General features: G+C 50.8%; 1 pseudogene; it reads right to left on the bottom strand.

The window, feature by feature from the left end:
* LOC132085897 (zinc finger protein 850-like) overlaps positions 1–24,769 on the bottom strand; it is a 997,265-nt pseudogene that overhangs the window by 695,733 nt on the left and 276,763 nt on the right.

Here is a 24,769-nt window from a genome sequence, read left to right on the forward strand (position 1 = left end):
ACCGCGCCCTCCCCTCCCCCCGCGGCCGGGGGGGCTCGGAGCACCCCCAGTGCCACCAGTGCGGCCCCGGCTGCCCCCGCACGCCCCATCCCCATCCCCGGGGTCACCTCCCCCCGCCCCAAATTCCGCTCCTGGCAACTGATGAGTCATCAGCGACAAACGCTCTGATTGGCTGGAAATGGCCCCTGGAGCAGCGGGACAGGCACCTTTGCAGCCTGAGCTGCCCTTGTTCCTCTCTGTCCGTGCCTGGAACACAGCGCGGAGGAGAAGGGCAGCAGGGCCCTGCGTGTCCCCCGGCTCAGGTTTTGCGCCGCTTCAGCTCCACGGAGACGCGGGTCAAGTGAAAAACACAAACAGTTTATTAAGGGAAAGCGAAGGTAAGGGCTGAGCTGGGAGGCAGAAAAGGGGATGGGCAGGGCCTGAGGGCTGCAGGGAAGGAGCTGCCAACAGGGAGAGAGATGGCAGGAGCTGCTGGAGCTTCGCACAGGCTCAGCTGTGAGCAGCCAGAGCCGTGTGTGGAGCTCCAGCTGGTCACTTCTGCTCTGCAGGTGCTCCCATCTTCAATGGGCACTGGAAATCGCCGATGGACACTGGTACATCTCATCCAGCTGATGAACAAAGTCGTGAACTGTGGAGAGTATTATTAATAATTGGTTAGCTGAGAAAGGCCACGCTGAAATAATGCCGCTGGTTAAGCTGAAGGAGTAAAGTCAGAAGTCAGCAAGCTAAAAGGAAAGGTCAGCAGTGACCTTGCTGCAACATGAGGAGAGGGAGTAGAGATTAGTCCTGAATATATCCTGAGAATATGTGAAAAGTATCAAAAGTAGAACCATAGGAATGCAGAAGTAGGTGTAGGTGCTGATATGTAACTGACCAATCCTGAGCTCAACTTTTGCAATATGTATGAAGCTCATTATTAACTGTATTTAACCCGCCGTACTGATCAATAAAATTGGGCCTGTGATGATCAAATTGATGTCTGGGTCTCCTTCCGTCGACAGTGAACATCTTCTTTCAAAGGTCATCTAAAGAAGTTTGCTCATGCATGATGGATTCTCATCTTCCTTCAGGGCTTGAGGAGCTCGAAGATTGGAACAGAGCCAAGGTCAGAGGCCAGATTGAGGGAATCCAAGGAAAGCCTCCTGCCAGGACCATCCCAGCCGGCTCTTGCCATGACCAGGAGGGAGCAGGAGACAAGGGCTTCGGCCGGAAGGTGCTGGCCACGGATCCCCCATGTGTTCCTGAAAGCTCTCCGGGCTGTGCCCCTGCCACCCCTGGTCCGCACAGGCAGCAGAGCCCTGCGCAGCCCGGGCACGGATTGTAGCTGCGGAGCCGGGATGTGCAGCTGTGCCCGGCAGTGCTCGCTGCCACGCGGCTGCCCTGACTCACCCTCAGTGAGGACCCGGAGCTCCTCCTGCTGCCCCATCACGAGCACTCCGGCCACCCCCGGCAAGACAGAGCATGTGGCGGCGCCAGGCGGCACAGCTGCCCGACACGGGCTCTGCCAGCCCTGCAGCCGCACGCCCTCCTGGCGGGCAGCGAGCTGCCGGGCCCTGCCGCACGCTGCCGCCCCATCCAGAGGGCACGGCTGCGGGAGGGCGGCGGCAGCAATGCCCAGGGCGGGCGGGGCTGCAGCGGCCCGGGCGCGGCTCCCGCTGTAGCCGGGGCAGCAGCCGGGCCGGGGGCAGGGAGGGGCGCGGGGCTGCCGGCTCACCCATGGACCTGACGGCCGCCTCTCGTAGGGGCCTCTGTGGGCTCTGCAGGTGCGGCAGGGCCCAGCGCAGGTGCTCGGCCGCTCGGCTCTCGTCCTGCAGCACTGCGGGGAGCGCCGGCAGGGAGGCTCGGCGCGGGCTCTGCCCCTGGGCAGAGTACTATACAGTAAACAGTACTATAATGTTAGAAATGAGAAGCATGACTAGGTCATTATTCAAGCAGCAATCAATTTATTAATTATTTTGGTTTACCAAATGAGCAATTGGTTTACCAATTTATGAGCAATACAGCGCTGAGTACAGTGGGGGAAGTTTTCCCTCCAACTGCATTCGGATAGTTGAGGCTTACCAGTATTTACAGAGGCACTCCTAAGCTTTCTCAGCAGTTTCTAGTCCAAATTTTTACTCATCAGTAGTTTCTCTTCCCAATTTTTACATCACAATTCTATACAGTATTGTGATTATTTTTTCTCAGGATGTATCCCAGAAAAGGAATATCCCAGGTGGTGGGGGTTCCAACTTCTGAACGAAGAAAGAAGTCTCCCAGCTGTTGGGGTCCAGATTCCAGACATGGCTTTACCTTTTGATTGCAAAGACTATAAATCTCACAACAGTGATGTCCAGCTTCCCTTGGTCAAAATTGTTAGTCCTTGCGTTGATATTCATATTCATTTCTCAACCTGTTTTCACTGTTTTGTCAAGGCGTAAGATAGGCATATTTACTTTTTATATATTCTAAAGCTATAGTTTCAAAGATCCTTACTACAAGCAATATTCTGAAATTATACTTCAAAAGGTTATTATTGCAAAACTCTTTAAGGCTTAGCTACAAGCAGAAAGTTCCTGTCAAAAAGCAACATCCTCAAAGCTTTAATTCAAATGCTACTAAATCAACTTAAGACTTATAAAAGCTAATTAGGAACAAAGGTTCAAAGGCCTTCTTGCATGCTTTACTTTCCACAGTTATATTAGAATTCATCTTTATAAGTGTCCCATGGTTGGTTTCCACACATATCAAAATCGCAAATACACACGTTGCCGGCATGTACCAGACACAAAATAGAGCTTTGTATTTGACAAAAGGAGAGAAAGGAGAGCGATTTAGAAAGATGCATCACCAATTGCCTAAATTGTTTATCATCTTGCAGATCTGCACTTGCTGGGGAGCCTGATTTTACACCAAGGAACTGGGGAACCATTCCCAGCAATTGGGAAAATCCGAGGTCGTCCACCCATTCATAGATGAGGTCTCCAAATGTGCCCCGAAATTTGGTCCAGCTCTTGGAGGCCTAAAAGAGCAAGTCCAAGTGACTTGATGATATTTTTAGCCCAGAAAGACTGATGGCAGTTGATGGCACACTTCACAGTCAGCAGGGGACACAGCTAGGCCAAAGCCCAGACCTCTGCTGGGAGCCTTTCTCCTCAAATACCCTTCAGACAAACCTCCATGCAAGTCAGTTGAGAAAGTTTCTTCAAATGATCCATTTCTGGCACATGACTACACAGGCTTATGGGAAAGATTCTAAAGCAGCTGCTCTGGAGTCAAAGAGCCAGCACTAAGAGTAGTCCTTGTCATCTCTTTGCAGCTAAATCCCTCTTTGGGGGATTTGAGGGAGTTTGGAACAAGCTAGAGAGCACACCTCTGAGTTTTTTAGATGATGCCATTGCTTTTTCTTCTCTTCTACATAGACAGGAAGGGTGAGTTTGTCTCACATCTGCACTGCATGGCTCACAAGGCCGCAAGACTTGTAGTTACAAGAGCTTTGAAGGATTTCTTGGCCAAGAAGACACTGCCAACAAGGATATTTATGTTTTGCAGCCAGTCCTTCAATATTTCATCTTAGGGGCTCATGCTACAGTGTAAGCTTCCTTAGCCAATCATGTTATGACACACAAACCTACAGCTCTGCATCCTAAGCTTCTTGCTTACCATTGTAACTACTTGTATTTTTTCTAGATCTTCAGCCCTAAAACTCTAAACTTTCCTCCACTTCAACCTTCATCCCCGTGTCTCTGCTATAATAAACTAGAAATCTTCATTCTCGCTTCTAGCACCTAAGTTTGGAAGGCCTTCCAAGGTCTCCGATCAAATCCTGTGTTTAATTCTAAGCTTTGCTGACAAGAGCAAAGGTCTGAGATTTCCCTGCATTTGGGTTTCCAACACCACCGATGCTGTTAGTTCCAGAGTGCCCAGGATCCCTCTTGCAAGTCAGCTCTGGCAGGAACAAGGCGGCTGCCGGGGGGCTGCTTGTGGCCTCTGACAGCCCATTGCTCAGGGCTTGCCAGCGCCCCAGCCCCTCAGGGGCTGCCCCAGCCCGGCCAAGCTGCCCGGCAGCAGCGCCGCAGCACCACAGCCGCTCCAGAGCAGCCCCATCCAGAGGCACCTGGGAGCCCTCAGCAAGGCAGCCAGCAGCACCCGGGCAGGAGGATACAGAGGGTGGTTCCTTCCTGGCACAGGGCTTGTGGCCATCTCCAGGCACCACTCTGGCTGGGATGCCCGCAGCCCCGGGCCCTGCCCACCCGCTCTGTCACCAGCACAAAGGCTTCAGCAGTACCACCACAGGACAAGGGGCTTCTGGCCATTTTCCCTTGACCACTGCACGCCTGGGCAGCTGGCTGAGCCAAGGTACCTTTCTCCCCCTCTTCCCCTATGCCCTGCAGACCCTGGGTAGCAAAAGAAAGCTCCTGGGAGTCTGTGTATTATAACACACTCTATATTCATATACTAAAGAAAACAAAAAAAACAAAAAGAAGAAAAGAACAATCTTAAAGAAATGGAAAATTCCTGCTGGCTCAGGTGGCCCCAGCAGACAGAGCCTCTGGCATCAGCTCTCTGCAGAGCTGCAGCAGCGCAGCCAGCCGAGCCCCGACAGACGAGGCCGTGTCCTCCATGTCCTGCGGAGCTGATCTTGCAGCCTCTGGAAGAGGGAATATCGCTCCCTCTGCAGTGCCTGGAGGCCATACAGTGTTTCTAGTGCCACGTCCGACACGGCACTGCTGATGTCCTCTGTCAGCGGTTCAAGAGCTGCAAGAGAGAGGGACAGAGCCATGGTCAGATCCCGGATCTGCGGGGGGCTGAGGAGAGCCCCCTGCCAGGGCCATCCCAGCCGGCTCTGGCCATGGCCAGGAGGGAGCAGGGACCAAGGGCACTGGCCCGAAGCTGCTGGCCACGGATCCCCAAGGTGGCCCTGAAATCTCTGTGTGCTCTGCCCACGCCGCCCCATGTCCGCACAAGGAGCAGAGCCCTCTGCAGCCGGGGCAGGGCTTGCAGCTGCCCCGGCAGCCCCCGCTGTCAGCCCGCTGCCCTCACTCACCAGTGCAGATCAGCTGCAGCTCTTGCTGCTGCCCCCTCAGGTGCCGGCCGGCCATGCCTGTGAACACAGAGCCTGTCACGGCCCCAGCGGCACAGCTCCCTGCCAGCGGCGCTGCCGGCGCTGCGGCCACACGGGCTGCTGGCCCGGCAGGGCTCAGCCCGGCCCTTGCCGCACGCTGCCGGCCCAGGGCACGGCTGCCAGAGGGCGGCAGCAGCAATGCCCAGGCCAGGCGGGGCTCCACGGACATTACAGAGTGGCAGTATGACATCACAGAGAGGGTTCTGTGATATTACTGACGGGTTATGACATCACAGAGGTTGCTGTGACATCACAGAGTAGGGTATTAGGCCATACTGCAGACTCTACTATCATGGAGGGTGGCTCTGTGACATCAGAGAGTGGGTTGTGACATCACTGGGTGTGTGAGTGACATCACAGAACAGGCTGTGACATCCCAGGACTGTGACATCATTGTGTTCCTTTGTGATATCACAGAGCTTTCTGTGGCATCACAGCACAGCTGTATGACTTCAAAGAGGGATATGCCAGTGTTGGCTGTCTGACACAGGATGGCTTTGTGACATTCCACAGTGGGCTGTGGACATCCCAGGAGGCTGTGTGACATCACAGGTGGCTGTGTGACATCACAGATGGCTGTGTGACATCACAGGGGATCTCTGCGACATCACAGGGGCTGTGTGAGATCCCTGGGGAGGTCACTCTGCCCCGGCCCACCTCACAGTTCCCTCAGAGCAGTCCAACCCTGCTCGTGCACAGCAGCGTCCCCTGTTCCCCTGTCCCCGCAGCCTCCCCCAGAGGATGTTCCACGAGATCGATCCCAGAGCCTGACACAGGGACAGAGGGCCGGGGCCCTGGGGGTGGCACAGGGGGACAGGGACCCCCCGGCAGCGTCCCTGTGTCCCCCAGGGCCAGAGCCTGGGACAAGGCTCCTTTACCCTGTTACCAACGAGGCCTTGAGAGCGCTGAAAAAATCCCCAGCAAGGGATCAGCAAAAACCAGACTGAATATAAAGGGACAGCAGCACAGATTTCCGTGGCAAGAGTCACTCTGCTGGTGACTGGACACTTCAGGCACACCAAGGAAAAAAAGCAACAACAAAACCAATCAAAATCCAGGCAATCAAACCACAAATTAACTAAGAACTGTCAAAATTTGTGCACCTGAATGTGTGCCTAAAGGACAGTGAGGGCAAGGATAAAATGAATGCAGCCTAAAAGCTAAACAGAACTCAAATTTCACAGGCCTTGATTGATACCTTAGACTTCAGTATTTAGCAAAATAACAGCACTTGACAGTACTTAACCTTACTTATAACCTAGGACTTAATGATTTTACAGTGGAAAAGCACTTAACAATATTCAGCTTAGCTTATAACTTATGTTAAACTTCACTACTTAGCAAAAGAAAAACTCCTAGCAGCATTTAACTTAGCTTACAGTTTTTGACTCACCCTTACCTACAGGCCTGACTGGCTCAGCTATCCAAGGCACTCAGACCCCTCAGAGAGCAGCATTTCTGCCACATTTCCCCAGCACAGGCACTCCTGTGTGCACACAGACACCAAGAGTCAGTGCAAGGCACCTGTGAGCAATTCCCCTGAGGGCAGGCAATGCTCACTGTGGATCTTTTGGCATCTCCCCAGCAAAGGGCAAAGGGTTGAGCCTGAAGGAGTGGGGGGATCGGCCCAGGCTCCGAGAGTTCCTGGCTGGGAGAGGCCTCACTCAGAGGGAGTCGCTGGCCCAGGAGAGCTCCAAGGGCTCCTTTTGGAGCACTGTTTGTGGGGCCCCAAGAGAGGGGCTTCAGTCCCAGCAATGGTTCATCCTGGCCACACTTGGCACCAACAGCTTTCTTTGGCAGTGTGAGAACAGGGATGTTGTGCCACTGAGGGAACAGAAACAGGTCCCAGGGCTGCTGCTAAAGGACCCAGGAGCTGGTTGGGCAGCAGCAGTGCCTGGAGCAGACAGTGTTTGTGATGAGCTGCAGAGGAGCTGAGCCCAGGGGCTGTTGGCCAAAGCTGAGGCCCTCAGGAGGGGGAATGCAGCAGTACAGGGCCATTGAACCAAGGGACCATTGTGACACTGTGGGGCCCTGTGAGAGCAAGGGACCATTGTGACACTCTTGGACCTCATGGAACCATGGAGACCACGGTGACATTGCTGGGCCCCATGGAACCAAGGGGACAGTACTGACACTGTGTGACTCCATGGAATGTAGGGATTATTGTGCCACTGAGGGGCCCCATCAAACCAAGGGTCCATTGTGACACCAAGGGTCCATGGAACTGTGGAGACCATTATGGCACTTTGGGGTGTCATGGAAACAAGGGGCCATTGTGACACTGTGAGACCCCATGGAACCAAATGTCCACTGTGACATTGCAAGGCCTCATGCAACCATGGAACCATGGAAAGATCATTAAGTCATTTCACAGCCTCATGGAACCAGGGAGCCATTATGACACTGAGGGGACTCTTGGAATCCTGGAGACCATTGTGACACTACGACGCCTCATGGAATAAGCAAAGCATTGTGACACTGTGGGGCACCACAGAACCAAGGAGACTATTGTGACACTGTGGGGTACCATGAAACAAGAGGCCTTTGTGACACTGCAGGGCTGCATGGAACCAAGGGGCCATTGTGACATTGTCAGGCCTTCTGTCATCAGTGTTCCTGGGTCCCTGTGGTTCCATGAGGCCCCATGATGTCTCAAGGATCACTGGATACCACAAGGCCCTGAGGTATCCCAAAGGATCCTTGTTTCCAACTGGTCTCACTGAGTCAAAAGGGCCTCTGGATTCCATGAGAACCCACAGTGTCACAGTGTCCCTTTGGTTCCATTTCATCCTGTAGTGTCACAAGGATTCCTGGGAACCATGAGGCCCTGAGGTATCACAATGGATGGTTCCATGAAGCCCCAGAGTTTCACAGTCTCCTCTTGGTTCCATGGAGGCCCATGGTCCCAAAGGAGTCTCTGGATTCTACAAGACCCTGGAGTGTCACACGGCCGCTCTAGTCCCATGAGGGTTTGCAGTGTGACAATGTCCCCAGGAGACACTGCAGTGTGACAATGTCCCTAGGAGGCCCTGCAGTGTCACAGAGGAGCAGCACTGGAGTGGGCAAAGCACCAGGGGAGGTTTGGCAGTGTTCCCGTGTCTGTGACACAACAGTGGTGGCAACATCAACGTTCCCCTCTCTATGATACCACAGCGGTTCAAGACTGAGCATTGCCCTGTCTGTGACACCACAGGGGTGGCAGCCACAGTGTTCCCCACTCTGTGACACCACGGCTCTGGCAGGACCATGTCCCCCTCTATGTGACACCACAGCAGTGACAATTCCAACGGTCCCCTCTCTGTCCCACCACAAGGGTGGCAATTCCTATGTTCTCCTCTCTGTGACACCATAGCTGTGGTAGCTCTAAAATTCCACTCTCTGTGACACCACAGCAGTGGCTGCCCTAAATTCCTTCTCTGTGACACCACAATAGTGAGAGCCACAATATTCTCCTCTCTGTGACACCACAGCGGTTGCAGCCCCTGTGTTCCTGTCTCTGTGACAACACAGCTGTGCCATCCCTCTTCCCCCTCTCTGTGACACCACAGAGGTGGCACCCCCAGCGTTCCCCTCTGTATGACACCAACACAGTGACAGATCAAATATTCCCCTCTCTATGAGAAAACAGTGCTGGCAGCACCAATGTTCCAATCTCTCTGACACCACATTGGTGGCACACCCAACATTGCCCTGTCTATGAAAACACAGTAGTAGCAGCCCCAACGTTCCCCTCTCTGTGACACCACAGCAGTTGAAGCCACAACTTCCTCCTCTTTGTGACACTGCAGCTGTGGAAGCCCCACGTCCCTCTCTCTCTGGCACCACAGCAGTGGCTGCCCCAACCTTCCCCTGTCTGTGATACCACAGTGGTGGCAGCCCCAAAGTTCTCCCAGTGACACCACCGCTGTGGCAGTCCCAATGTCCCCTTCTCTGTGGCACCGCAGCAGTGGAAGCCCCAAAGTTCCCCTCTCTATGACACTGCAGGGATGGCCGTCCAAAGTTCTACTCTCTATGGCAGCGCCACAGTAGCAGTTCCAACATTCCCCTCTCTGTGACTCCTCAACATTTGCAGCCCCAGTGTTTCCCTGTCAGTGACACCCCAGTGGTGGCAACCTCAAAGTTCCCCTGTTTGTGACATGACAGCAGTGGCAATACCAATGTCCCCCTGTCTATGACAGCAAAGCAATTGCAACTCCAGTGTTTCCCTGACAGTGACACCACAGAGGTGGCACCCACAGCGTTCTCGTCTCTATGACAGCACCACAGTGGCAGCCCCAACATTCCCCTCTCTATGACACTGCAGAGGTGGCAGCCCCAAATGCTCCCCTGTCTGTGACACCACAGCGGTGACTCCCCCAACATTCCCCTCTCTGTGATACCACTGAGTTGGCAGTCCCAACATTGACTTCTGTATGACACCACAGCGGTGGCAGCCCCAAGATTACCCTCTCTATGTAAAACAGGGATATGACAAAACAGGGGTAGCAGCCCCAAGGTTCCCCTGTCTTTGAGCCCACAAGGATGGCAGCCCAAACACTCCCCTCTCTATGATACCACAGCAGTGGGAGCCCCAGCATCCCCTGCCTGTGACACCACAGCTTTGACAGCCCCAACATAGCGCTGTCTGTGATATCACAGTGGTGGGAGCTCCAGCATCCCCTGTCTGTGACACCTCAGCTTTGGCAGCCCCAACATTCTCCTCTCTATGACTCCACAGCAGAGGCAGCACCAATATTCTCCTCTCAATGACAAGACAGCACTGGAAGCCCCAGCGTTCCCATGTGTATGATACCACTCTGGTGTCAACCATAAAGATCCCCTCACTATAGCACCACAGCAGTGGCAGCCCCAGTGTTCCCCTCTCTAAGAAACCACAGCTGTGCCAGTCCCATTTTCCCGGTCTCTGTGACACCACAGTGGTGCTGCCCGAATGTTCCCCACTCTGTGACTCTGCAGCTGTGGCAGCAGCACTAGAACAGAATCAGCATCTGTGGAACACCAGGGGAGCAGGGGAGGAGCAGAGAAGGAGCAGTGGAACAGTGGGAGATGAACAGTGTTGGAGCAGCAGTGGAGCAGCCGTGAAAGAGCAGAGGAACCGTGCTGAAACAGCACAGCACAGCTTCTGAGCAGCAGTGGAGTGAGCATAGAAAAGGAAGAACAGTGGTGGCACAGGAACTCCAGCCATGGAACAGAGGTGGCACAGGAACTCCAGCCATGGAACAGTGGTGGCACAGGAACTGCAGCCATGGAACAGTGGTGGCACAGGAACTGCAGCCATGGAACAGTGGTGGCACAGCCCCACAGCTGTGGAGCGGCGCCTGAGATGCCGAAGCTGCGGGACACAGAGCGGCTCCCAGTGCTGTGTCCTGCAGGAGCCGGCCCCGCACACACCAGAGCGATGCCCCTCAGGCTGAGCCAGAGCTGGGGGCACAGGCAGGAATTGCTGCTGGGCTGTGGAAGGTGTGGATCGAGTGCATTTAATGGTGACCTGGGGATTTGATCCTGCTCATTGCAGCTGCTTTTGTGCTGTCGTGACTGTTCCTGATCATCTGAAGTCATGAACTCAGGAGAAACTTGGGACAAAAGGAATCAAAGTGCCTTCTGTCCTGCTGTCTTGGTTTGGAAAGACAGGAGCCTGCTAAGGAAGGCAGGAGCCTCCCCTGAAATGGAGAATGTAAAATCCCCACCACCACCGAAGTGCTAGAAATTTTAAATTAAGGGGAGCTCTCAGGCAAAAAATATGGGAGCAGGAAGTAACAGTTCTTTCATAGAGAAGAAAATAAAAGGATAAAATAAACAATGCAGTAAACTAAAACAGCACTTAGAGAGTCAGAACACAACCTGACACCGTGTTGGTCAGGGTGTTGGTGGCAATCCAATTGGAAATGTGGCTGCAGTCCTCCTGGAGTGTCAGGTTCTGTTGGAGCAGGGGGTCCTGTAGAAAAGGTTGTAGTCTTTCTCTGAGGATCCAGTGGAAGAAGAGGCAGCCGCTGTTCCTCTGGCAAATCCAGTGGAGAAGTTGTGCTGCTATTCCAGAATCTCCAGATTATATCTGGGTAGCAATGCTTGGCTCTTCCCTTTCGGCAGAGCATCTCCCAATGGGATGCTGTAGTTCTTATCAGTCACGCAGGATCATTCAATAGCCTGTTATCAGCAGATGTCCCCCCAGGAGGGAGGAGTGGTTGTGGAAGAAATAAGGAAAACTGCCATACAGATGGCAAATAGAATGCATCTTGCCTTGCAATCCGGGACACCTGCAGAGAAAGACATCTTGGTAGAATTTGAATGATTTCTGATTTGGGAAATCATTAAAAAAAAAGTGGGTCAGTTATTGGCCTGTGGTTTGTTCTCATCCAGAAAGATGTTCCAAAGTACTGCAATTTGGCATTAAAAACCAGGAATGTGCCTCTTCATCTGGATATTGCACATGGACTACAGAGCTATTTGTCGTCATTATGATAGGAAAACAATTGGAGATCTTTTCCCAGTTTAACTCTTTCTTCCTGTCTCTGGGATTAGGCCTCCAACACCCGCTGTTGGAGTCTTCTTTCCATAATCTGCTCCTTTGGAGTTGGGATGTGACAAATCAGTGGGAGGAGGGAGAGACCATTAAAACTGCAAACTCTGTTTTTATAGTCTCTGGATTTCCAGTGCTTAGAAATTGTCATGTTTTCAACTGTCTGAACAAATCCCAAATTGCTTACTTTTTCTGTGGCAGGAAACCTTCCTTTGGCCCCATTTAGGAACTGACCCTGGGAAACACCTCATTGCAGATGCTTTTTTGTTGGTTTTGCTAAGAGATGACAAGAAAATCAGCACACGGGGCAGGGATGAGAGAAAGGGAAGAAACAATTCCTTTCTTTATCTTCCTTGTGGGAACTCTCCTCTAGAGATTGTGCTCCAGCCAGAGACTTCCCAGGCCAAAGGTTGAGGGGATCAATTCAGCTGAGGCAGTTGAGGCATCTCCTCCCTGGTCTGTAGCCCTGGGGCTGGCAGGGGACACGGGTGCCCCCCTTGCACCCCCTGGAATGGGGGATTCCTCCTGCCTCTGCCAGGTGCTCCTGATCCTGGCATTAGCCCTGGCCTGGGTGCTCCTGCTCTGAGCTCCCTGCCATGGGCATTGCTGGTGCTGGAGGGCAGGAGGGAGGGATTCAGTGCAAACCTGGGAGGCGCCAGTGGGCTCAGAGATGTGTGGAGGTGACAGTGACAGAGTGACATAGGGAGGTGCAGATGGACACAGGGACAAGACAACGCCCCTGGGAAAACTTCTTGGAAATTTGGGGGACTTTGAGTGTAAAATACACACGAACATAGAGACACAGACACAGAATGCTGCAAAGCATTTCCCAGCTATCTTAAGTTGAACAGGGGTGTATTCTGTTCCTATCTGATGGGGCAACCTTCTGTTAATTGGGCAGTTTTCTTTATCTCTTCCAAAACCCATCCTCCCTCCAAGGAGATATCTTCTGTTAATGGGCCATTGAGTGCCACTGCATGACTGATAAAATTCCATCATCCCATTGTGAGAAGCTCCGCCCAGAGGGAGGAGCCAAGCATTCCTACCTGGATATAATCAGAGGGCTGGAAGACCAGAGTCAACCTTTTCTACAGGATTCCCATAGGAAGACCAGGCCAAACACCACCACCACTGGATCTTCAGAGGAAAACGCCACCTTCCTACAAGATCCCTGCTTCAACACAGCCACACCGGTCACTGCAGGCAGACTGTAGCCACCGTTTATTGGGACTGCCACCGCCACTGTGACCCACAGGGTGTCAGGTCGTATTCTGAATCTGTCGGTGTTTTTTCCCTGTACTATTGCATTTATATTTTAATTTTCCGGCTACATAACTGTTATTTCTAGTCCCATATCTGTTGCCTTAGAGCCCCATAATTTCAAAATTATAACAGTTCGGAAGGAGGTTGTTTACTTTTTTCCATTTCAAGGGAGGCTCTTGCCTTCCTTAGCAGACACCTGTCTATTTAAACTGAGACAATGCCCCCGGACAGCCAGGCAGGTGAGGAAGAAGTCAGTGCCCCTTTCCCCCTCTCTCCTGCTCCACCTCCCGGCCCAGCATGGCCCCCGGCTGCAGGACAATGCTGCTGCCAATGCCATCCTGCCGGGGAAGCACTGGGGACATCTCCTTCTCCTTCCCTGTGGCACAGAGGCAAATCCCATCCTGTCCTTGTCCTTCCTCCTGCAGGCAAGAAGCAGAGGATGGAGACCAGGGAGGACAAATCCCCACAGCAGAACCTCATGGAAGAGGCCACTTTGAGCGGCTCTACTGCGCAGGAATCCAATGGAGAGGAAAAGTCCCAGAGGTCCCACAGGACGAGGGGCACCAAACCCAGCCTGGGTTGCTCTGAGGAGGAAAGACCCACCCTGGGCCAGGAAGGTGGACAGAGCTTCAGCAAGGGCTCGGAGCTGGTGGCCCAGGAGCAGCTTCATGATGGGGAGAAGCCCTACAAGTGCTTGGAGTGTGGGAAGGGCTTCAGGTGCAGCTCTGAGCTCGTCACCTACCAACACATCCACACCGGGGAACGGCCCTACGAGTGCCTCGAGTGTCCAAAAATGTTTCACACCACTTCCGCTCTCGTCAGGCACCAGCAGATTCACACAGAGGAGAGGCCCTTCCGCTGCCCTGAGTGCGGGAAGGGCTTTAGAGAAAACATCAGCCTTGTTACCCACTGGTGCATCCAAACCAGGGAGAGGCCCTACGAGTGTCCCAAGTGTGGGAAGAGCTTCACCCAGAGCTCTCATTTGACCAAACACCAACAGAGGCACCGGTAAGGGAAGCCCTGCAAATGCCCCCACTGCAGGAAAAGCTTCTTGCACGGCTCCAGCTTCATCCCCCATTGGAGAATCCCCTTTGGGAAGAGCCCTGGTGATCCATGTTCCCTGTCATCAAAGCTGGGAAGACAGCTGTCCCTTTTCCTGTCCCTGCCAATGACATGATATGGGTCCAAGAACATGAGGGTCTGGCCATGGTTGTGTCATTATATTCACTCCCACATCAGGTTATTGCTAGGGGCAGGAAAGGGACTGTCTCTCTCCCTCCCCTGAGGAGAAGGGTGTCCTTTCCAGGCAGGAGTGAATATGTGGCTGGAAAGAGACAGTCAGTGGTGTTGTAGTTTTCCCTGTAAATAGTTTTTCTGATCCTTTCTGTTACCAGTGTTGTTGCTGTTCCAGTTTGTTCCTTATCTGGTTGCTGTTCCAAATAAATTGTTCTTATCCCAGCCCGGGATCTTTGCCTTTTGTGCTTTCCATGGGAGGCAGGAGGGCAGCGAGGGCAGCGCGGTTTTAGCAGGAGCAGAAAATTGGGGAATCCCATTCCTGCACCCCAGCCCCTGGAAACCGAGCATCCCAGCTGGTCCCAGCCCTGGTGGCCATGGCAACAGCCTTGGGAGCGGGTCCCTGGCTGGGGCTGTGGGAACCTCTTCCCTCTGGTGCCCAGGGACAGGAGTGGAGGGAACGGCTGCAGCTGAGTCGGGGCAGGCTCAGGTTGGATGTCAGGAAAAGGTTTTTGCCCAGAGGCTGCTGGGGCCCTGCCCAGGCTCCCCAGGGAAGGGTGCCAGCTCCAGGGCTCTCTGAGCTGCAGCAGTGTTTGGACAGCGCTGCCAGGCCCAGGCTGGCATTGTTGGGGTGTCCTGTGCAGGGCCAGCAGTTGGACTGGAGGATCCTGATGGGTCCCTCCCAGCTCAGCCAATTCTGTGGTTCTGGGATCCCATGAGCCTGGGGATGGGGCTGCCAATGGTTGCCATGGCAACAGGCTGTGGCTGCAGGCCTGAGTTGGTGTCCATGGCAACCAGCCCGGCATGGGGTCTCCATGGAGCTGCCGAGGGACTGACCATAGCAACAGGGGGCTGGTGATGGTTGCCATAGAAACTGACCATAGCAACAGGGGGCTGGGGAGGGTTGCCATGGAAACTGTCCAGAGCAACAGGGGGCTGGGGAGGTTTGTCATGGAAACTGTCCAGAGCAATGGGTTCTGGTGATGGGTGCCTGCTAAGAACTGAGTTGCCACAGGCACTCAGAGGGGTTCCATGGGATGTGCCCTGATTTTTTAAGATTTTCTACGATACTGAAATTTTTGTAGCGAACTTTCTCACACACTTGCTGTAAATAACTCATTGTTTTGCATTCCTTTATGGAGGAGGAGAAATTTGATGGATTCTTAGTTTGTCCAGTGTCATTGGAGAGGTGGCACTGTCACCCTCCAATCCACTGTCACTCTTGGGAAACTATAAATGTTGGAGTCAGAAAATAAACTTCATTTTTTTTTCACCATGAGAACAGCGGTGTGCGCTTGTGTTCTTTTGTGTCCTATAGCAACACATGGGGACATTCCAAGAGTCTCCAGCCTGTTCCAGAGCTGGAATGTCACACACAGAGACAGGGGCTCCATGGAGACCTCCCAGAGCTTTCTGGGGATGGTAAAGAGCCCTGTGCTCAGAGGCAGTCACAGCCATTCCATGGTGACATCCCAGGGCACCTTGTGCTGCAAAGGCACTGATCTGTCACAGGCACTCACAGGGGCTCCACGGTGACATCCCAGGAGTCCCCAGGCTGCCAAAGACCCAGGATGTCCCAGACACTCACAGGGGTTCCTGTCATGGGCCAAGTGGGAGATTCAGGCAAAAGCTTTGTTTCTTCCTTGGAGAAATTCCTGCTGAGTCATGGGGTAGAGAAATGGCACACAGCAGCCACCATAGAACCCATAAAACCCTCCAGATCCCCATGACTTCTAAAATTCCATCTCAGAGAGGAGACTGGGAGTGGCTGGATCCAATCCCAGCCCCAGACATTGACAAAGGTGCAAAAGATTGGACAGGGGGAATTGAACTTGTCCCACAGGATTAATGATGGTATACCACACAGATTTCTAGAAATTCTGATCATGCTTAGACAGAAAGATCTTGATCTGGGTTATTTCCTCCATAGCATTGGAGCTCTAACAATTAGAATATTCTTTGCTAGGAAGAAATTTTGAAGTCAACAGGGCCTTGCTGGAGTTGTTGGAACCCATGGCAGGCAGAGCCTCCTGCTCTAGCAGGAACTGCCTTTCCTGTGCTATCAGCAGGGCAGGTCCTGCTGCAGGAAAAGCCCCAGGCCAGCCCCAGCACAGGGAAGGGCTCGGGCACAAGGGCAGAGTGCCGTGCTGGGAGCTGTGCCAGGGAGAGCCTGAGGCACCAAAGGCACCTTGGCAGCAGCAGCTGCTTGCAGCCCATGGCCAGAAGCCTCCCTTGGCAGCCCGGCCTGGTGGCCACCACTGCAGAGCTGCTGCCTCAGGGCTCATTCCTGGCTGGGCTCTGAAAAGCCACTTCTGCCCCAGGAGCCTGACTGGGAAGCCATTGGCCCCAGCACCTTGGCGACAAGATAATAATGACAAAACTCTTCATGCCAGCAGAGCCAAGGCAGGGGAAGAGGAAAGGGCAGAGCCAGGCCCAGGGGACAGGGCTGCCATGGTGATGGCTGTAAGGTCACTGCCCCAGCAGCAGCCTGGCTGCCTTCAGCAGACATTCTGGCCAGAAGCCTTGTGAGGGCACCCAGCATATCAGAGAACCCACAATGCAGGAATTCTGTCACTGGAGATGAGAGGGTTTCAATGGGCAACGCTGCACAAAGCTCCTGCTCTTGGACAATTCCTGGGATGGGGAATCCACTTCTCTGGAAAAACGGTTGCCATTTTGTGCCACTCTCATAATTATAAAATATTTCCTCTTTCTAACAAATGTAAATCTACCCTCATTCAATTTAGAAATATTGAGCCTTTCACTGCAAGATTTGGGAGAAAATGCCTTTGACCACATTTTTCCATTTTCACAATCCTTGGAGAGGAACCAAAAATCTCCCAAGATGGGATTTGGAGGCCTCATCATATAACCAGCAGAGATGGGCTGATGGCTCTGGGGTTGTTCCAGATTGCAAGGCAAGATGTACTCTATTGCCATCTCTATGGCAGTTGTCTTGTCAAGTGGGCAGTTTTCCTTCTCTCTCTGACTGGACATCTGCTTATAATGGGCTATTGAATGTCACTGCATGACTGATAAGAACTACAGCATCCCATTGTGAGATGTGAGCCCAGAGGGAGGAGCCAAGCATTGCTACCCAGATAAAATCTGGAGATTCTGGAATACCAGAACAGCTTTCTCCACTGGATTCCCCAGAGGAACAGCAGCTGTCTCTTCTTCCACTGGATTTTCAGAGGAAGAATACATCCTTTTCTACAGGACCGCCTGCTCCAACAGAACCACACCTGACACTGCAGGAGGGCTGCAGCCACATTTCCAATTGGACTGCCGCCAACACCCTGACCCACAGGGTGTCAGGTTGAGTTGTGACTGTCAATGTTTTTCTAATGTACTGCATTGTTTATTTGTTTAATTTTCTTCCCTAACAAAGAACTGTTATTTCCTGCTCCCATATCTGTGCCTGAGAGCCCCCTTTATTTCAAAATTATAACAATGTGGAGGGAAGAGGGCTTCCATTTTCCATTTCAGGGGAGGCTCCTGCCTTCATTAGCTGACACCTGTCTTTTCAAACATTAACAAGGGGAAAGTTTCAAAGCCTCAGTTATACAGCAAACAAAGTTTGGAGGAACAAATAAAATGGGAATTGGGGATGTTCTATTAGTTCCAGAAGCAGGATGAAATTTATTAGGACAGGATTTACAGGTGCATTTTGACATTCTCTGGAGTGCTCCCAGAGAAAGGGAAAATGGTAGTTGAGCTTCTCCAATTAAGGGAAGAAATTGAGGAGAAAATTCAAGAGATGATTTGGGCAAAACCAAAAAACTGAGGTAAATTGAACATGAAACCTATAGTAATAAAAATAGTTAATGTGAACCATCCAGTTCAGCTATGACAATATCCACTCTCCCTGGAGGGGAGATGGGGACTGCAGCCACTGATCCAGGACCTACTTGAGGACAGGATCTTAGAACCATGTATATCCCCCCATAATACACCCATATTACCAGTAAAGAAGTCAGATGGGACTTACAGGCTTGTCTAAGATTGGAGAGAAGTGAACAAAAGAATAGTGAATCAGTACCCAGTAGTGCCTAATCCCTATACACTCCTAAGTAACATCCCAGTGGTTTAGCGTGATAGACCTAAAAGATGCTTTTTGGGCATACCCACTGGCAGAGGAAAGTGGGTTATATTTGCTTTTGAATGGGAGGACCCCAATTCTGGGAGAAAGCAACAGATTCAGTGGACTGGGTTACTCCAAGGGTTTCCTCAATCCCCAAACTGTTGTTATCTTGTTGAATTTCATATTTCTAAAGTCCCATATTGTCACAAACATATTTCTAAAGTCTCGTACCTTCTCGGTGATATTTCTTGGGGGCAGTTCTTCACATCACAGACTTCACCTCCTTCTTGTTGCTGCTTCTTAGTCAGGGCTCCTTCCAGGCTCTCCCTGACTGGCCAAGCCCAGCCCCTTTTATCCCAGTTTTCTTCACTAGCTACAGCTGCAGCCCAGTTAAGGACATCGCAGCTGCAGCCCATCAAGAACAACTTGGGCTTATCGGGGCAAGGCCTATATACAGATATTCAAATACAATACAGATATTTTACTAGGCCTCCTACTATACCAAACCTCTTTGGTCAAGCCCTAGGAGAAGTAACACAACTCTTCTCCATTAAACCTGAGATAAAGCTCATCCAATATGTAAATTATTTGCTTCTCTGAGGATGGGAAGAAAAAGAAATTTGGGAATCCACCATAGTGTTGTTAAATTTTCTGGGGCACCAAGGACTTCAGGTATCAAAAGGGAAACTCGAATTTGTAGAAAGGGAAGTGAAATATCCAGGACATATAATTTGTCAAGGGAGCTGGGGACTGAACCCTGAGAGAATTACAGGAATAATCTCACTCCCACGGCCAAAAACTAAGAAAGAAGTCAGAAGGTTTTTAGGCCTGTTGGGATATTGTAGGCTATGGATTGGAGGATACACGCAGGCCATCCGGTTCTTGTGTGAAAAGTTAATTGGAGAGATTAGGTGGGAAAAAGACAATGAACAAACGTTTGAAGCTGTGAAGCAAAAATTAGTCAGTGCACCAGCCCTGAGTCTTCCTGCCTTAGACAAACCCTTCTATCTGTCTGTGGATATAGAAAAAGAGGTAACACATGAAGTGTTAGCCTAGGACTGAGGAGGATCCAGGAAACCAGTGGCCTATTTATCAAAATTACTAGAGCCTGTCAGCCAGGGCTGGCCAGCCTGCATTCAGGTGCGGCAGTGACTTCCCTACTCATAGCAGAAAGCAAAAAATTAACCATTTAATTGAAAATTGAAGATATATGTCCCAGACTCAATAACGAGTATCCTGAGAAATGGCTCACTGATTCCCAAATGCTAAAGTATGAAGCCATCTTAACAGATAATGTTTTAGAGCTAATCGTCAGTAACCAACTCAACCCTGCCCCGTTTTTGTATGGAGAACCAGATGAGGCACTAATACATAATTGCCTAGAGGTTATAAACTGTCAAACTAGAGTAAGAGAGGATGTAACAGATCAACCCCTCCAAAGTGAAAAACATTTGTACATCGATGGATCTTCACAGGTAATAAAGGGGCACAGGGTATTGGGGTACGCTATAGTGCATGAAGGGTTGGTAGCCATAGAAAAGATAAAGTTATTTTCCAACTGGTCAGCCCAGGCATTGAGTTGTATGCCCTAAAACAAGCTCTGGATATATTAACACAGAAAAGAAGAACAATATATACAGACTGAAAATACACTTTTGGAATAGTGCATATATTTGGAAAAAATTGGGAAGAGAGGGGGCTATTAAATTCAAAGGGAAAGGGATTGATTCACAAAAAATTTCTTTTAGAAGAGTTAGAAACCTTACAATTACCAGAGTAAGTAGCAGTGGTGTATGTTAAAGGACATAAAAAAGGGGCAACTCAGGAGGAGCAAGGCAACAATTAGGCTGATCTAGAGGCTAAAAATGCAATTGAATCAGAGACAAAAACACTAATAATAGTATTAACACCCATGAGAGAAATGCAAAAAGTCCCTGTATTCAGTGGGACAGAAGAGGAAGAACTCCTTAAAAGAGGAGCCAAGAAAGATAAAAAAGAGAAGTGGAGATTACCAGATGGAAGGCAAATGTTGAATAAACTCCTGGCCAGGAAAATGCTAGAAGGCATACATGGAACAACACATTCGGGTACACAAGTGCTAAGTGATCAATTTCTAAGGGATTTGGGAAGCAAAGGAATTTTCAGAATAGCTAAGCAAGTAACTGGAGGGTGTGTGATATGCCAACAAGTGAATAAGAAAATCATGAGGAAAACACCCAGAAGAGGGTGACAACTAGCCTTAGAGCCCTTTCAAAACATCCAAGTAGACTTTACTGAGCTTCCCCAGGTACAATGGTGGAAATTTTTGCCACTGATAGTAGATCACGTGACTTATTGGGTAGAGGTGGTACCCACTGTGAAAGCCAATGCCAATGTTGTGAGTAAAACACTTCTAGAATCAATCATTCCCTGATATGGGATGGCAAACAGGATTGATTCAGACTGGGGAACTCATTTCACATTAAAGATATTGCAGAAAATTGTTCAGGCCCTGGGAGTAAAATGGGAATTACACACTCCATGGCATCCACAGAGTTCTGGTCAGGTTGAGAGAATGAATCAAACTCTTAAAAGAGCTCTATTTAAGCTAATGATTGAAACCCAAGTGTCATGGATGAAATGTCTCCCTTTGGCCTTATTAAGAATTATTAAGAATTATTAAGAATTAGAACCCAACCCCAGTCAGATCTGGGGATATCACCCTATGAAATGATGTTTGGGTTTCCCTTCCGGACCTCACCCCAGAAGGTTGCCACCTATGAGGAAGGGGAAACCAATGCCAAGAAATTTGTTATGTCCATAGCACAAACCTTAGAAGGGCTAAGACATAAAGGGGCAATGACTTAATCTACCAGCCTGGATTGCAGAATCCATAATATTAGTCCTGGGGATTGGGTGATGATCAAGCCACAGGGAGATTAGCCTCTAACTCCCCAGTGGGAAGGTCCCTTTCAGGAACTGCTCACCACCAAATCGGCCGTGTGAACTGCAGAGCAGGGATGGATTCATGGCAGCATAGTCAAAGGCCCAGTAGAAGAGCCCAAAGAGTGGACTGTAACATCCAGGCCAGGTGAAACAAGATTGACTCTCAAGCAGAGACTGAAAGACAACCAGAAAAACACCAAGACACCCAAAAAGTGGAGTCAAGCTTCCACCAACCAGCTTGAGAACTCTTCCTGTTTTAATGGATGAGAAATACCAGCATTTGTTGAGGAGAAGTACACAAGGAACTGTAAAAGGTAATGGGACAGCTTCTTTAAGAAAATAAGACAAAAGAAGGGAAACAAGACTGGGTTGGCCCCTTTGTTTGCTACCAAGAAGGCTCCATACCCCTGCTGTGGGTAACAACCCCGTAGGCATGGTAAGGTAGGGACAAAAGGCCATACCAGACCTCTATAATTCCTCAGTTGTCTTTTAATTCAACAGGGACTGGAGGGCAGGACTGAGTTGGCCACTGTACTGACCCCTAAAATACACTGACTATGGATAGCAGCTACATAGGCACGGTAGATGGGAGTCAAAGCCATACTGGACCTCTGGGATGCCATTTTGTGCATTCCAAATAAATGTGTCTAAGGAAAACCTGAGATTTTTTTCTCCTGTTCCCACTGTCCTTGGCCACATCAACAGATGCTGGTGTGACTTATTCAAGAGAGACAGAAATTTTTTACTTAAATTGTTCGTGCAAAATGACTTCTACAAAAAGAAAAGGAGGTTTGTTATAGATGAGTAATTCTATGGTTGACTCTCACAGTTAAGGGGTGAATATTAAATATATGTTAAGAGAAGTTTAGTAGATGTATAGTTATCTTTCCCCTCCCCCTTGCATTGTTATCACAGGATGGCCTCAGTAGTTGGGGCAATTGGGAGGGTCGGCTTGTTACTATGGCAGCACCTGACCTCCAATCAAGGTGTATGACAGTGATCTCTGCCACTAGACAGAGAAAAAGGAGTCGATTGACAAGACTTTGGGAGGGGCTAGAGGTGTAAAAGACAGAGCATCCATTTTGTAGATGAGCACATGGTGACTGAATTCTTTGCTTCCGGCACTGTATTGTTTTCTTTATTCAGTCTTCTGTTGTATTTGAAAAGATATGAAATCAAGAACCTTCTGTTGTATTTTGATAAGGATTTAATAAACCATTGAAAATATTGAAAGTGAAAATCATGTCTCACATGGGGTTGGGGAATCTGAGGTGTGGCTGTCCACAATGGACTCCAGTTCCAATGTATAACTCTTCTGACATGGCCAGACCTCCTTAGGAGCAGCACTACATCAATATCAGGAATGGAATGCTGCAATCACCTCTTCTCAAAAGAGAAAAGTAATAAAATAGAGTCTTTAAAATAGGATTACATATTTCTTAGAAGCTCAGTGAAACATTTCTCTGTAACTGTAAAAGGAAACCTTCCTGATGAGCTGCTCCAGACCAGAGGGAAATCAAGGCAGAGCCATGGTTTGGCAGGACTTGCCTGATCCTAATGAGTTCTGAGGTGCATTTGAAGCTGAGCCCTTGAACCTCAGGGCCTGAGAGGAGATTGCACAAACCTTTCCAGGAGTCAAAGTCAGAGGAAAGACCCAAAGTGTCTCAAAGCATGAATGGGTCCCACTGAGGTCCCTCTCCAACACAGGCTCCTCATGGACTCCTTGCAGGAGAGAATTGGAGGCCAGGATGGCACAAAAACCTCTCAGAGATGGAGAGTGGAGAAAGAAAAATCCAAAGTACCTTAAAACCTTGAGTACCTCAAAGCATTAATGAACCCCACTGAATGTCAGTACAAAGCTCTCAAGGGACTCATTAAAATAGATAATTGGGGCCATGATTGAACAAACCTTTCACAGAGTCTGTATCCAAAGGGCAACACCAAGTACCTTAAAATAACTGAAGTACCTTGAAGCATTAATGACCCCCACTGAGTGTTGTTACTGACAAAGCCTCTCCAGGGACTTTAGTAGATAATTGGAGGCCATGAGTGCACAAACATCTCAAAGACTCCAAGGCAAAAGCCAAACCCAAAGTCCTTTGAAAAACCTGCAGTACCTGCAGGGAGCATTAAGTAGCCCCCAGGGCCATTCCTGGCCAAGGCTCCCCAGGGACTCTTGCCAGCAGATCCTTGAGGCCACTGGGATGTGGGCTAGGGGGGATGCTGAGGGCAGGACAAGGGGCTGACCGTGCCCAGCCTGGCTGGGGCTGTGCCAGGAGGCCCCAGTGCTTCAGGACAAGGTGTCTCCTCCCAGCCCTTGGTGGCACGGACCCTGCTGTGCCCCAGAGCACCAAAACTTGGCTTCTCTTTGTCCCCACCTGTCATCACTGCCTCCAGTTCTCTGCTCTGCCTGGGGCCTGGGGACACTTTCTCAGTCATGTCCCTCACTGGGACCAAGTAAAAGTCTAAGAAACTTTAGAGATGGATTCTGACTTAGAGTTCTGGAGAGGTTTCTTCAGCTCCCTCTCAGGGACTGATGTTCAGGGCCTCAGCACAAAGCCCCAGAGGCTCATTAAAGTCCTGGTGCTGTGTCTGTGCTGCTGAGCTGGGCTGGGCTGCTGGCCCAGAGGCAGCTCCTGGTAACCAAGAAGAGCTTCAAAAGCACATTTCTCTTAATGAGCAGCTCTTCTGCCAGCCCAGCAGGACTGGGGCACTGCCTGCAGCCACCCCAAGCACAGAACAGAGGCACAGAGAGCTTCAATCAGTCAGGGCTGGGAAGAGGCTGAGAAGTGCCTGGGGCAGAATCACTGCCAGCCCTTGGCACAGGAACCTCTGGCTGCAGGACAATGCAGCTGCAGCTCCTGGAGCCATCTCCTCAAGCTGGAACATCCCAATGACTACAGACCCCGTGAGTACATTCTCTGATTGTCTCTTGGGCAGAGCAGCCAGGGGTGCCCAGGGCTGTTGTGCAGAGCAGGGTCCTGCAGCCCAGGGCGCTGTGCTGGGGCAGGGACTCTGCTGCTGCCAGGGAATGCTCTCAGCCAGCCCTGGCAGCTGCTGCCAGCACTGGGGTCAAGATCTGGGTGGGAGGAGACAGCTGGTAAGGCTTGGAAGTGTTCTGCTTGTGTGGTGAGGATGCTGCATTGTTCAGGGCTGCTCTTAGCATGGCATTTAACTGCAGCACATTTCCAAGTCCATTATACAGGGAGCATAGCAAGGCAGGGGCTGCATAAAAGCGAAAATCCTGCTTTTTTAATATACTGCTCTGGGTGACCTGGATGGACCCTATAGATTTTCATCTCTCAGTTCAGAATGGAATAATAAAAACATTTTGTCTCAGATCTGAATAAAGCAGGCAGTGACAGATATCTGCACAGGGCCCCTTTGAGGTAGCATCAGTGTCGCTTTTCCAGCCTCCTCATGGTTGCTCTGACATTCCTATCAGAGCCTGCAGAGCCAGAGCATCCCCTGGGCAGTGCCAGAACTGGGAGGGGTCTTCAGGGCAGAGCTGAGTCCCCAGGGCTGGGCTGGGCTCTGGCAGCACTGGCAGGGCCCAGCCCTGGGCACAGGGAAGCAGCTGCTGGCAGGGACAGCTCCAGGCAGCAGAGCCCTGGGCAGGCAGTGGGGGGAAAGTGCCCCCAAG

This window comes from Ammospiza nelsoni, chromosome 33 (genome assembly GCF_027579445.1).
Source record: "Ammospiza nelsoni isolate bAmmNel1 chromosome 33, bAmmNel1.pri, whole genome shotgun sequence".
Classification (NCBI taxonomy): Eukaryota; Metazoa; Chordata; class Aves; order Passeriformes; family Passerellidae; genus Ammospiza; species Ammospiza nelsoni.